This window comes from Syngnathus floridae, unplaced genomic scaffold, assembly GCF_059516105.1.
Source record: "Syngnathus floridae isolate MCC-2025c unplaced genomic scaffold, RoL_Sflo_1.0 HiC_scaffold_95, whole genome shotgun sequence".
Taxonomy (NCBI): Eukaryota; Metazoa; Chordata; class Actinopteri; order Syngnathiformes; family Syngnathidae; genus Syngnathus; species Syngnathus floridae.
In genome coordinates, this window is record NW_028284123.1 from 1 (window position 1) to 13,204 (window position 13,204).

The 13,204-nt window shown below is 45.2% G+C and overlaps 1 long non-coding RNA gene across 4 annotated transcripts; it reads right to left on the reverse strand.

The window, feature by feature from the left end:
- Nucleotides 1-6: 6 nt before the first annotated feature.
- LOC148377739 (uncharacterized) lies at nucleotides 7-13,024 on the reverse strand. 4 transcript variants are annotated; one of them, XR_015856471.1, is made up of 11 exons: nucleotides 12,471-13,024; nucleotides 12,247-12,293; nucleotides 12,046-12,123; nucleotides 8,352-8,517; nucleotides 8,151-8,228; nucleotides 6,212-6,300; nucleotides 2,232-2,261; nucleotides 1,874-2,041; nucleotides 1,685-1,761; nucleotides 1,041-1,217; nucleotides 7-925 (listed from the first exon to the last, which is right to left on the reverse strand). It is a non-coding gene; the product is annotated as an uncharacterized LOC148377739 (long non-coding RNA). The 4 variants fall into 4 exon arrangements; XR_015856469.1 differs by having other exon boundaries at nucleotides 7-1,217; nucleotides 12,247-12,289; nucleotides 12,471-12,935; XR_015856468.1 differs by having other exon boundaries at nucleotides 7-1,217; nucleotides 12,471-12,935.
- Nucleotides 13,025-13,204: the final 180 nt, after the last annotated feature.

The following is a 13,204-nucleotide window of genomic DNA, read 5'->3' on the forward strand; positions in this document are numbered from 1 at the left end:
CCCAGGTGTTCCAATTTTCCTACCAGATGCTGTGGGATGATGGTGTTAAACGCTGAGCTGAAGTCCAGGAACAGCCTCCGCACATGGGTGTTCTTCTCCTCCAGGTGAGCCAGGCTCAGGTGAAGAACGGAGGAGATGGCGTCCTGAGTGGAGCGGTTTTGCCGGTCGGCAAACTGGAACGGGTCAAATAATAGGGGGAGTCTGGAAACGATGTGACCTTTAAGCAGCCTTTCGAAGCACTTCATCATAACCGGAGTCAGTGCAACAGGCCGGTAATCATTAAATGAATAAATTTGAGGTTTCTTCGGCACCGGAATGATGGAGGCAGTCTTAAAGCACGCCGGCACTGTGGCTTGGCCCAGCGAGGTGTTAAAAATGTCTGTGATGACCCCAGCCAGATGACTTGCACATTCCCTGAACACACGCCCAGGAATGTTGTCGGGGCCAGGGGCCTTACAGGGGTTAACTCTCCTAAGGGTCTTCAACACATCGGCGGAGTCAAGGCAGAGTACCTCCTCTTCCTGATGGGGGACAGTTTTAACTGCTGGAGTGCCGTTTAGTGCCTCGAACCTCCCAAAGAAGTTATTTAGACCATTTAGAAAGTCAGCATCAACTACACCCACCGGGGGGGGGGAGGGTGAGTTGTAGTCTGTAATCGCCCGTATGCCTTGCCACATACTCCTGATGTTTTTGACGTCGTGGAAACGATCCTGAAATTTTCGACTGCGGTCTCGCTTCGCTATCCTGATGGCACGGTTCAAGTTGGCTCTCGCTGTCCTCAGTGTCTCCTTGTCGCCAGACTTGAAGGCAGAGTTCCGCGCTCGTAGCGTTTGACGTACCTCCTCAGTCATCCAGGGTCGTTGGTTGCCCCGGGTGATGACATTCTTAGTGGTGCTGACGTCCTCGGTGCATTTGTTGATGTAGGCTGACACAGTCATGGCACACGCATGTCTAATCTACATCGGGAAAACTGGGAGGGAGGGAGGCAGGCAGGGAGGCAGGCAGGGAGGCAGGCAGTGTTTGTCTGTTGAGGTTTTCACCTTGTTCTTCTCCTGCTGAAGTTCTAACTGGACGTCCATCAGTTTGGTTCTCAGCTCGTCATTGGCGGCCTGAAGGGCGTCCGTTCGCTCCGCCTTGGCCCGCCCTGCCGGAGCTCGTTTGGACATCTCTTACTCGAGTCTCGCCCGGTCGTCAGTCAGAGATCACAACATTTGTACCTGGAGAGCACAAACGCAGCGCTGTTTTCCACTGGCTTCGAACTCAACTTCAATCGGTACCGTAACTTACAACATCATAAACATAGAACTAGCTTGACTTATTCATTGAATAAATGCATTTGGTTCTTCAAAACTGCATCACGCAACATAGCGTGACCGAGACGGCCGTTATCCACCTGCGTGAAGTTATTTGGTGAAATGAATGAGATGTTTAAGACACCATCGTTCTGTCTCTATGTAGATGAAGGGAAATAATCGATTGCTGAAGGTCCAAAGGTGTTGTGATAAACAAATAGACATATTAGTGATTAGTGACATATTTGTGATAAACATATTAGGCAGGATAATCACATATGTTAACGTGACTGCCCACACTGTATTTATTTATGGTTATTTGTTAAATCGAGTACTGTTAGACATGAAATAGGAAGTGTTTAACATAAATGGAAGACGAAAGGGGTACTCACCATTGTAGCTCCTGCTGGTCAATGATACGAGCCTTTTCTTGCAGTGGAAAACATACAGCCAACAAACACCGTGGAACCTAAAGGAATGAAATTAAACATTAACATTTAGCCTCAACCAACATTCACAGATACAACGCAACGCAAACTACACAAACGTAAATCTTTTTAAACACAATGAGTTGTACTTACCGTGTACGCTCTAGACGGTCCACTTGCAAGCAGAAAATAAAGATATTTCTGTTGATAATCGTCGTGTTTGTATCCGGTGTCTCGCTCAAGGCCATTGCGCCCACAGATTTGAATTTTGGCGAGAGTTCAGCCTATTGACGTCATTTCCGCGGTGTAATACCCGCATATCTGAAACGGCAAAGTTAAGAGTAGAGTTAAATAAAGTTTTTAGTCAACGCAATAATTTACAACCGTTGACCAGTCGAAATAATCGTCGAAATTTGGCGTCTGTGGCTGGAAGCAGACGCCGAGTTCGACATTCCTCCCAAACGCCACACTCCCTCGCTTTTCAGGGCTAAAAAAAAACAGTTGTAATTACCTTGTACGCTCTAGACGGTCAAGTTGCAAGCTGAAAACAAAAATATTTGCCTTGTTAGTCATCGTGTTACTAACCGCTGTGTCTTGTTTGCCAGAATTGCCGCTTTCCTACTTCCTGTTGCAAGCCACGCCCACGGATTATAATTTTGCCGTGAGTTCCGCCTATTGACGTCATGTCCGCGTCACATGACTGCGACGTAATATTATCTAAAACTGTTTGTGCGGTATTGTGTTGTTCTGTGCGGCATTGTGTTATTCTGTGCGGCGTCGTGTTGTTCTGTGCGGCGTCGTGTTGTTCAGTGCGACGTCGTGTTGTTCAGTGCGGCATGGTGTTGTTCAGTGCGGCATGGTGTTGTTCAGTGCGGCATGGTGTTGTTCAGTGCGGCATAATGTTGTTCAGTGCGGCATAATGTTGTTCAGTGCGGCATGGTGTTGTTCAGTGCGGAATGGTGTTGTTCAGTGCGGCATGGTGTTGTTCAGTGCGGCATAATGTTGTTCAGTGCGCCATAATGTTGTTCAGTGCGGCATGGTGTTGTTCAGTGCGGGATGGTGTTGTTCAGTGCAGGATGGTGTTGTTCAGTGCGGCATGGTGTTGTTCAATGCGGCATGGTGTTGTTCAGTGCGGCATGGTGTTGTTCAGTGCGGCATGGTGTTGTTCAGTGCGGCATAATGTTGTTCAGTGCGGCATGGTGTTGTTCAGTGCAGCATGGTGTTGTTCAGTGCGGCATGGTGTTGTTCAGTGCGGCATGGTGTTGTTCAGTGCGGAATGGTGTTGTTCAGTGCGGCATGGTGTTGTTCAGTCCGGGATGGTGTTGTTCAATGCGGGATCGTGTTGTTCAGTGCGGGGTGGTGTTGTTCAGTGCGGGATGGTGTTGTTCAGTGCGGCATGGTGTTGTTCAATGCGGCATGGTGTTGTTCAGTGCGGGATGGTGTTGTTCATTGCGGCATGGTGTTGTTCAGTGCGGCATGGTGTTGTTCAGTGCGGCATGGTGTTGTTCAGTGCGGCATGGTGTTGTTCAGTGCGGCATAATGTTGTTCAGTGCGGCATGGTGTTGTTCAGTGTGGAAAGGTGTTGTTCAGTGCAGGATGGTGTTGTTCAGTGCGGCATGGTGTTGTTCAATGCAGGATCGTGTTGTTCAGTGCAGCATAATGTTGTTCAGTGCAGCATGGTGTTGTTCAGTGCGGCATGGTGTTGTTCAATGCGGCATGGTGTTGTTCACTGCGGGATGGTGTTGTTCAATGCGGGATCGTGTTGTTCAGTGCGGCATAATGTTGTTCAGTGCAGCATGGTGTTGTTCAGTGCGGCATGGTGTTGTTCAGTGCGACATAATGTTGTTTAGTGCGGCATAATGTTGTTCAGTGCGGCATAATGTTGTTCAGTGCGGCATGGTGTTGTTCAGTGCGGCATGGTGTTGTTCAGTGCGGCATGGTGTTGTTCAGTGCAGGATGGTGTTGTTCAGTGCGGCATGGTGTTGTTCAATGCGGCATGGTGTTGTTCAGTGCGGGATGGTGTTGTTCAGTGCAGGATGGTGTTGTTCAGTGCGGCATGGTGTTGTTCAGTGCGGAATGGTGTTGTTCAGTGCGGCATGGTGTTGTTTAGTGCGGCATGGTGTTGTTCAGTGCAGGATGGTGTTGTTCAATGCGGGATCGTGTTGTTCAGTGCGGCATGGTGTTGTTCAGTGCGGCATGGTGTTGTTCAGTGCGGCATAATGTTGTTCAGTGCGGCATGGTGTTGTTCAGTGCGGCATGGTGTTGTTCAGTGCGGCATGGTGTTGTTCAGTGCGGCATGGTGTTGTTCAGTGCAGCATAATGTTGTCCAGTGCTCCATAATGTTGTTCAGTGCGGCATGGTGTTGTTTAGTGCGGGATGGTGTTGTTCAGTGCAGGATGGTGTTGTTCAGTGCGGCATGGTGTTGTTCAATGCGGCATGGTGTTGTTCAGTGCGGGATGGTGTTGTTCAGTGCGGCATGGTGTTGTTCAGTGCGGCATAATGTTGTTCAGTGCGGCATGGTGTTGTTCAGTGCGGCATGGTGTTGTTCAGTGCGGCATGGTGTTGTTCAGTGCGGCATGGTGTTGTTCAGTGCGGCATGGTGTTGTTCAGTGCAGGATGGTGTTGTTCAGTGCGGCATGGTGTTGTTCAATGCGGCATGGTGTTGTTCAGTGCGGGATGGTGTTGTTCAGTGCGGCATGGTGTTGTTCAGTGCGGCATAATGTTGTTCAGTGCGGCATGGTGTTTTTCAGTGCGGCATGGTGTTGTTCAGTGCGGCATGGTGTTGTTCAGTGCGGCATGGTGTTGTTCAGTGCGGCATAATGTTGTCCAGTGCGCCATAATGTTGTTCAATGCGGCATGGTGTTGTTCAGTGCGGGATGGTGTTGTTCAGTGCGGCATGGTGTTGTTCAGTGCGGCATAATGTTGTTCAGTGCGGCATGGTGTTGTTCAGTGCGGCATGGTGTTGTTCAGTGCGGAATGGTGTTGTTCAGTGCGGCATGGTGTTGTTCAGTGCGGCATGGTGTTGTTCAGTGCGGAATGGTGTTGTTCAGTGCGGCATGGTGTTGTTCAGTGCGGGATGGTGTTGTTCAATGCGGGATCGTGTTGTTCAGTGCGGGGTGGTGTTGTTCAGTGCAGGATGGTGTTGTTCAGTGCAGGATGGTGTTGTTCAGTGCGGCATGGTGTTGTTCAATGCAGGATCGTGTTGTTCAGTGCAGCATAATGTTGTTCAGTGCAGCATGGTGTTGTTCAGTGCGGCATGGTGTTGTTCAATGCGGCATGGTGTTGTTCAGTGCGGGATGGTGTTGTTCAGTGCGGCATGGTGTTTTTCAGTGCGGCATAATGTTGTTCAGTGCGGCATGGTGTTGTTCAGTGCGGCATGGTGTTGTTCAGTGCGACATAATGTTGTTCAGTGCGGCATAATGTTGTTCAGTGCGGCATGGTGTTGTTCAGTGCGGCATGGTGTTGTTCAGTGCGGCATGGTGTTGTTCAGTGCGGCATGGTGTTGTTCAGTGCAGGATGGTGTTGTTCAGTGCAGGATGGTGTTGTTCAGTGCGGCATGGTGTTGTTCAATGCGGCATGGTGTTGTTCAGTGCAGGATGGTGTTGTTCAGTGCGGCATGGTGTTGTTCAATGCGGCATGGTGTTGTTCAATGCGGCATGGTGTTGTTCAGTGCGGCATGGTGTTGTTCAGTGCGGCATGGTGTTGTTCAGTGCAGCGTAATGTTGTTCAGTGCGGGATGGTGTTGTTCAGTGCGGGATGGTGTTGTTCAGTGCGGCATGGTGTTCAATGCGGAATGGTGTTGTTCAGTGCAGGATGGTGTTGTTCAGTGCGGCATGGTGTTGTTCAGTGCGGCATAATGTTGTTCAGTGCGGCATGGTGTTGTTCAGTGCGGCATGGTGTTGTTCAGTGCGGCATGGTGTTGTTCAGTGCGGCATGGTGTTGTTCAGTGCGGCATAATGTTGTTCAGTGCGGCATGGTGTTGTTCAGTGCGGCATGGTGTTGTTCAGTGCGGCATAATGTTCAGTGCGGCATAATGTTGTTCAGTGCGGCATGGTGTTGTTCAGTGCGGGATGGTGTTGTTCAGTGCAGGATGGTGTTGTTCAGTGCGGCATGGTGTTCAGTGCGGGATGGTGTCTTTCAGTGCGGCATGGTGTCGTTCAGTGCGGCATGGTGTCTTTCAGTGCGGCATGGTGTCGTTCAGTGAGGCATGGTGTTGTTCAGTGCGGCATGGTGTTGTTTAGTGCGGCATGGTGTTGTTCAGTGCGGGATGGTGTTGTTCAGTGTGGCATGGTGTTCAGTGCGGCATGGTGTTGTTCAGTGCGGTATCGTGTTGTTCAGTGCGGTATCGTGTTTCTCAGTGCGGTATCGTGTTGTTCAGTGCAGTATCGTTGTGTTGTTCGTATTGTGTTTAACACTTAGCCTCTAACACTTAGCCTCTAACACTTAGCCTCTAGCATCTAGAAGGTAAATAAATAGGAAGGAAGGACTCACCGGTGACGCCTTCGCCCACGTCCAAGCGTTGTACTTTGTATTTTCATCCTTCTGACAGTGGAAAACATAGCCAACAAACACCGTGGAACCTAAACGAATGAAAGAAAACTATCATTTGGCCACAACCAACATTCACAGATACAACACAATGTGACGTGCGGGGTTGAGGTTAAAGGTTGAGTGAAGGGCCCTCGTTTTAAACTACTTTTTTGAAAAGGATTGGGAACAAGTAAGACGTATTTAATTTATTTAATGGGAAGTAGTAAGAGCTATATAATTTAATCTATGTATTATATTCTATTGTATTGTATTCTGTTGTATTCTTTTGGATTGTATTCACACTAACCCCACTAAAACTTCAGCCCACAAAAACTCGCCTCTGGCGCCTAGCCTCTGGCACTTAGCCTCTAACACTTAGCCTTTAACACTTAGCCTTTAACACTTAGCCTTTAACACTTAGCCTTTAACACTTAGCCTAGAAGGTGAATAAATAGGGTTAAAGGTTGAGTGAAGGGACCTCGTTTTAAACTACTTTTTTGAAAAGGAGTGGGAACAAGTAAGACGTATTTAATTTATTTAATGGGAAGTAGTAAGACTTATTAAATTTATTTAATCTACTTTTCTTCCCAGGCAAAATTTGATGTGCTGCAATTCCAAATTTCCAAAGTGAATGAAGGAATGAAGTCCTTTAAATTATGATTTTGTATAAATACTAGGCATTAACACAAAATCGACGGCACAAAATGGGCAGACTTTACTTGTTTGAAAAGGACTGGTTACAAGACAGACTTTTTTAATTTATTTAATGGGAAGAAGACTTATTTAGTTTAATTGATCTATTTTTGTTCCCTGGCAAAATTCGATTTGCTGCAATTCCAAATTTCCAAAGTGAATGAAGGAAAGAAGTCGTTTAAATTATGATTTTGTTTAAATACTAGGCATAGACACAAAATCTACGGCACAAAATGGGCAGACTTTACTTGTTTGAAGAGGACTGGTTACAAGACAGACTTTTCTGATTTATTTAATGGGAAGAAGACTTATTTAGTTTATTTAATCTATTTTTGTTCCCTGGCAAAATTGGATTTGCTGAAATTGTATTTTGCCAAATCTTGCCTTGAGACCTGATAGGAAGTATTAAACGCTTAGTTAAATCAATACAAGTTGGTAATAAGAGCGAGTAATGTTGGTTGAACCGATGAATGAAGGTTGAAAGCAATTTAAATTATGACTTTGTATAAATACTAGATATTAACAGAACATCTACTGCGCGAAATGGGCAGAGTTTACTTGTTTGAGAAGGAGTGGCTTATTCAAAACTAAGATTTATTTAATCTGTTTGTTCCCAGGCAAAATTGGATGTGATGCAATTCCAAATTTCACCACATGATGGTGCCCAATTTTGACTTCATAGGACATATTAAACACTTAGCTTGTTATTATGTTCAAGGTAATCAGATTTGTTTATTATTCTAATGGCCTCTTCAAAACTATTCTGGATTACTACTTTGGATCTATTCTACATTACTTGGCAACAACATACTCTGTAACAGATTAGGCAGTATAATCATATCTGTTAACTTGAGAGTGCCCACACTCAATCTACTTATCGTGATGTGTTAAATCAATTACTGTTAGACATTATTTGTCTGATAATCTACCAAATCTTTGAATTGAAGAATTTGTGATTTAATTAATAGCTTGTTCAGGGTAATCAGACTTGTATATAATTCTAATGGCCTTCTTTTGAAAACTATTCTGAATTATAACTTTGGATCTTATATTACTTTGCAACAATCTACTCCGTGACAGATTAGGCAGTATAATCACATATGTTAACTTCAGTGCCCACACTGTATTTATTTATGGTTATTTGTTAAATCAAGTACTGTTAGACATGAAATAGGAAGTGTTTAACATAAATGTTATGGCTACTCACCATTGTAGCTCGCTCCTGGTCAATGATACGAGCCTCTTCTTGCAGTGGAAAACTTGCAGCCAACAAACACCGTGGAACCTAAAGGAATGAAATTAAACATTAACATTTCGCCTCGACCAATTTTCACACGTACAACGCAACGCGGCTACACTTCTGCTATTACAAACGTAAATCTCCTTAAACACAATGAGTGTTACTTACCGTGTACGCTCTAGACGGTCCAGTTGCAAGCAGAAAATAAAGATATTTCTGTTGATAATCGTCACTGCTCAGTGGCTCACGGCCATCGCGCCAACAGATTTGAATCGGAGGTTCGGGCAATTACGTCATATCCGCGGCACATGACTGCGACGTAATACCCGCTTATCTGAAACGGCAGTTAAAAGTAGAGTTACATCAAGTTTTCTTGGAACCTAAACGAATGAAAGAAAACTATCATTTGGCCACAACCAACATTCACAGATACAACACAACGTGCGGGGTTGAGGTTAAAGATTGAGTGAAGGGCCCTCGTTTTAAACTACTGTTTTGAAAAGGAGTGGGAACAAGTAAGACGTATTTAATTTATTTAATGGGAAGTAGTAAGACTTATTAAATTTATTTAATCTACTTTTCTTCCCAGGCAAAATTTGATGTGCTGCAATTCCAAATTTCCAAAGTGAATGAAGGAATGAAGTCCTTTAAATTATGATTTTGTATAAATACTAGGCATTAACACAAAATCGACGGCACAAAATGGGCAGACTTTACTTGTTTGAAAAGGACTGGTTACAAGACAGACTTTTTTAATTTATTTAATGGGAAGAAGACTTATTTAGTTTAATTGATCTATTTTTGTTCCCTGCCAAAATTCGATTTGCTGCAATTCCAAATTTCCAAAGTGAATGAAGGAAAGAAGTCGTTTAAATTATGATTTTGTTTAAATACTAGGCATAGACACAAAATCTACGGCACAAAATGGGCAGACTTTACTTGTTTGAAGAGGACTGGTTACAAGACAGACTTTTCTGATTTATTTAATGGGAAGAGGACTTATTTAGTTTATTTAATCTATTTTTGTTCCCTGGCAAAATTGGATTTGCTGAAATTGTATTTTGCCAAATCTCGATTTGAGACCTGATAGGAAGTATTAAACGCTTAGTTAAATCAATACAAGTTGGTAATAAGAGCGAGTAATGTTGGTTGAACCGATGAATGAAGGTTGAAAGCAATTTAAATTATGACTTTGTATAAATACTAGATATTAACAGAACATCTACTGCGCAAAATGGGCAGAGTTTACTTGTTTGAGAAGGAGTGGCTTATTCAAAACTAAGATTTATGTAATCTGTTTGTTCACAGGCAAAATTGGATGTGATGCAATTCCAAATTTCACCACATGATGGTGCCCAATTTTGACTTCATAGGACATATTAAACACTTAGCTTGTTATTATGTTCAAGGTAATCAGATTTGTTTATCATTCTAATGGCCTCTTCAAAACTATTCTGGATTACTACTTTGGATCTATTCTACATTACTTGGCAACAACATACTCTGTAACAGATTAGGCAGTATAATCACATATGTTAACTTGAGAGTGCCCACACTCAATCTACTTATCGTGATGTGTTAAATCAATTACTGTTAGACATTATTTGTCTGATAATCTACCAAATCTTTGAATTGAAGAATTTGTGATTTAATTAATAGCTTGTTCAGGGTAATCAGACTTGTATATAATTCTAATGGCCTTCTTTTGAAAAGATTCAAGATTCAAGATTCAAGAGTTTTTTATTCGCCATGTTTGAGCGTGCCAAACAAGGAATTTGACTTCGGTAAATCACAGCCTCTGTTCAACATTTAGGTGACTAACAACAACACTCAGCACATGTGAAGAACGAAAGATATTCTCAAGCATCCCCAGATCTTAAACTCCCAAGAGGGCAAGGGAAAACTCAAAACTCCAGCTATGGGAAATGAGAAACCTTGAGAAAAGTCCACAGATGGGAGGGTCCCTCTTCTAGGATGACCAGGCTGCAATGGATGCAGAGAGGACACATAGTACAAACAGTGTAAACAAAAAAGGTGTGGAAAGCAGGATGTTATTGCACAGTAATGACTCTGAGACTCTAAGAGTGGTGTGAGTTCATCAGAGCGACAGCCTGGGGAAAGAAGCTGTCTCTGTGTCTGCTGGTTTTAGTGTACAGAGCTCTATAACGGCGTCCGGAGGGGAGTAGTTCAAACAGGCTGCAACCTGGGTGCGAAGGGTCTGTTGAGATGTTACTTGCACGTTTCCTGGTCCTGGTCAGGTACAAGTCTTGAATAGATGGGAGGTTGATTCCAATTATCTTTTCTGCAGTCCTTATTGTCCGTTGCAGTCTGTGCTTGTCTTGTTTGGAGGCCGATCCAAACCAGACAGTGATGGAGGTGCAGAGGACAGACTGGATGATGGCAGTGTAGAAGGTCTTCAGCAGCTCCCGCGGCAGGTTGAACTTCTTGAGCTGTCTCAGGAAGTACAGCCTCTGCTGGGCCTTCTTCCGGACAGAGTCTATGTGGCCGGTCCATTTCAGGTCCCGAGAGATTGTGGTTCCCAGGAACTTGAAGGTGTCTGATGAGAGAATAGTATTACTGCGGATAGTGAGGGGTGAAAGTGGTGAAGGGCCTCGCCTGAAGTCCACTGTCATCTCCACGGTCTTGAGCGGGTTCAGGTCCAGGTGGTTTTGGCTGCACCAGTGGACCAGCCGCTCCACCTCCTGTCTGTATGCAGTCTCATCACCGTTCTGGATCAGTCCGATGAGAGTGGTGTCGTCTGCATACTTCAGGAGCTTCACAGAAGAGTCACTTGCGGAGAAATCGTTGGTGTAGAGGGAGAAGAGCAGTGGGGAGAGGACGCACCCCTGAGGGGCTCCAGTGTTGGTAGTCAGAGTGTCAGATGTGATGCTCCCCAGCCTCACACGCTGTCTCCTGTTGGTCAGGAAGCTGGTGATCCACTGACAGGTGGAGGCAGGCACCGCGAGCTGGATGAGCTTCTGTTGGAGGATGTCAGGAGCGATGGTGTTGAACGCCGAGCTGAAGTCCACAAACAGGATCCTGGCGTACTTTCCTGGGGTGTCCAGGTGTTGCAGGATGTAGTGCAGACCCATGTTGACCGCATCATCCACCGACCTGTTTGCCCGGTAGGCAAACTGGAGGGGGTCCAGCAGGGGGCCCGTGACATCCTTCAGGTGGTTCAGCACTAACCTCTCGAAAGATTTCATGACCACAGATGTCAGTGCAACAGGTCTATAGTCATTCAGACCTGTGATGGCGGGCTTCTTGGCCACTGGAACGATGGTGGAGCTCTTGAAGCACGCGGGCACCTCACACAGCTCCAGGGAACGATTGAAGATCCGTGCAAAGGTGGGCGCCAGCTGCTCAGCGCAAACTTTCAAGCAGGAAGGTGACACGCCGTCTGGGCCCGGTGCCTTCCTGATCTTTTGTCTTCGGAACATCTGGCGCACTTCCTCCTCGCGAATCTGGAGTGCGGGCGCGGCCTCTGCAAGAGAGAGAGTCGGTGACCACGGTGATGGAGGTGTGGACAGAGCAGTTGTGGGGGGAGGTGAGTATGTGGATTGTGCTGCAGGAAGTCCCGTTGTGTGGGAAGACCGATCAAACCTGCAGTAGAACCTGTTTAGCTGGTTAGCGAGCCTTGGGCTCTCCACAGGACGGGGGGTTCGTTTCTTGAAAACTATTCTGAATTACAACTTTGGATCTTATATTACTTTGCAACAATCTACTCGGTGACAGATTAGGCAGTATAATCACATATGTTAACTTCAGTGCCCACACTGTATTTATTTATGGTTATTTGTTAAATCAAGTACTGTTAGACATGAAATAGGAAGTGTTTAACATAAATGTTATGGCTACTCACCATTGTAGCTCGCTCCTGGTCAATGATATGAGCCTCTTCTTGCAGTGGAAAACTTGCAGCCAACAAACACCGTGGAACCTAAAGGAATGAAATTAAACATTAACATTTCGCCCGGACCAACATTCACACGTACAACGCAACGCGGCTACACTTCTGCTATTACAAACGTAAATCTCCTTAAACACAACGAGTGTTACTTACCGTGTACGCTCTAGGCAAAATTGGATGTGATGCAATTCCAAATCTATCTGAAACGGCAGTTAAAAGTAGAGTTACATCAAGTTTTCTTTTTTAATCAACACAATCATTTACAACCGTTGACCAGAAAGAATCGTCGAAATTCGACGTCCCCCACAAACGCCACGCTCACTCGCTTTTCAGGGCAACAAAAGTACTTCTTTTTAAAAACGATGAGTTGTACTTACCGTGTACGCTCTGGACGGTCCAGTTGCAAGCAGAAAATAAAAATATTTCTCTTGTTAGTCGTATGTTACCATCCGCTGTGTCTTTGTCAACATCGCCGCCATTTTCCTACTTCCTGCCGCGAGCCACGCCCACGGATTTAAATTTGGGCGGAAGCTCTTTCCATTGGCATCGTTTTCGCGTATAGCAAATCCGATTGGTTGGGAAGGGGGCACGGTTATGCAGCCGAGGGGTCCTGTGATCGGTGGGATGTAAAGTAGGCGTCGACGTCACGTCCGCGTCACGTGACCACGACGTGGCAGACGTCATATAGCAACCGCTGTTTTGTTTAGTAGACTTACAGTTGTTATGCATTGACATAATGGCGCACACACCAAATAGATTTAAATAAATTAAATAATTCTTCTGCCCACTCTCTTTTAAACAAGTTAACTCTCCCCGCGGATTTGAATTCCGGCGAAAGTTACGCCCATCGACGTCACGTATGTCACGTGACCACGACGTGGCAGATGTCATATAGCAACCGCTGTTTTATTTAGTAGATTTACAGTTGTTATGCATTGGCATAATGGTGTGCACTCAAAATAGATTTAAATAAATTAAATATTTCTTCTGCCTACTCCCTTTTAAACAAGTTAACTCTGCCCACGTCCATTGACGTCTTGTCTGCGTCACGTGACCACGACGTAGCGACGTCATATAGTAACCGCTGTTTTGACCAGTAGACTTAGTTATT